We start from the raw sequence: 1,179 nt of genomic DNA, 5'->3' as shown, positions 1-1,179 counted from the left end.
TGTCCATCACCAACTCCTGGAGCTTGCTCACACTCATGTTCATTGAGTCGGTGATGCCATCCAACCATTTCATCCTCTGTCATCCCCTTCTCCTCCCACCTTCAATCTTTCCCAGCATCAGGGTCTGGAATTCCATCACCTCCACTAGCTTTGTTCACAGTGATGATTCCTAAGGCCCACTTGACTTCACATCCAGGATGTCTGGCTCTAGGCGAGTGATCACACCATCGTGGTTATCTGGGTCATGAAGATCTTTTTTGTATAGTTCTTCTGTGTATTCTTGCCACCTCTTCTTAGAATCTTCTGTTTCTGTTAGGTCCATACTGCTTCTGTCCTTTATTGTGCCCATCTTTCCTTCAGTGTCACTAATTTTCCTCAAGAGACCTCTAGTCTTTCCCATTCTATTGCTTTCTCCTAAACACTTTGGTTGGGATAAAGCCTTTTCTTCAGGAGGAAAAGGGGGCAACAGAGGATGAGATGGTTGGATGGCATCATCACCTCAATCGACACGAGTCTGAGCAAACTCTGGGGCATAGTGAAGAATAGGGAGGCCTGACGTGCCACAGTCCAGGGGATCGCAATGAGTCGGACATGACTGAGTGGCTGAACAACAAGGACATAATACAATTCTACAAGACAACCTGTTATTTTTTTTAATGTAGTTTTTTCAGGAAAAGAAGAAGAAAGAGTAAGAAAGAAAATCAGAAATGTTCTAAGAGGCTTAAGAATCAGGCTTCCCTGGTGGTTCAGTGGTGAAGAATTCAAGGCCAATGAGGGAGACATGGTTCAATCCCTGGTCCATGAAGATCCCACATGCTGAGGAACAACTAAGCCCATGCATCACAACTACTGGGCCCGTGCTCTAGAGCTGTGTGCCACAGCTAGAGAGTAGCCCATGCTCTCTGCAACTAGAGAAAAGCCCACACAGCAACAAAGACCCAGAAGAGCCAAATATTTTAAAAATTATTTTAAAAAGAGACTTAAAAGAGTCATATGAACCAACTGTAGTGTATGAATCTTGTTTGGATACTGTTTAAAACAAAATATAAAAAATATTTGTGAGATTATCAGGGAAACAAGCACTAAGTAGATAGTATTTAACAATATTGAAAAAGTACTGATAATTTTCTTGGCTGTGATAATGGTACTGTTATCATGTTTTCTTAAAATCTAAAAATT

General features: G+C 41.6%; 1 protein-coding gene across 1 annotated transcript in view; it reads right to left on the bottom strand.

Moving 5' to 3' along the window:
• Window positions 1-1,179, bottom strand: part of SMARCC1 (SWI/SNF related, matrix associated, actin dependent regulator of chromatin, subfamily c, member 1) — a 125,030-nt gene that overhangs the window by 103,749 nt on the left and 20,102 nt on the right. The window lies entirely within an intron of this gene.

The sequence above is a fragment of the Bison bison genome, unplaced genomic scaffold, assembly GCF_000754665.1.
Source record: "Bison bison bison isolate TAMUID 2011002044 unplaced genomic scaffold, Bison_UMD1.0 scf7180017864482, whole genome shotgun sequence".
Taxonomy (NCBI): Eukaryota; Metazoa; Chordata; class Mammalia; order Artiodactyla; family Bovidae; genus Bison; species Bison bison.
This window is presented reverse-complemented; position numbering and strand designations above follow the sequence as displayed.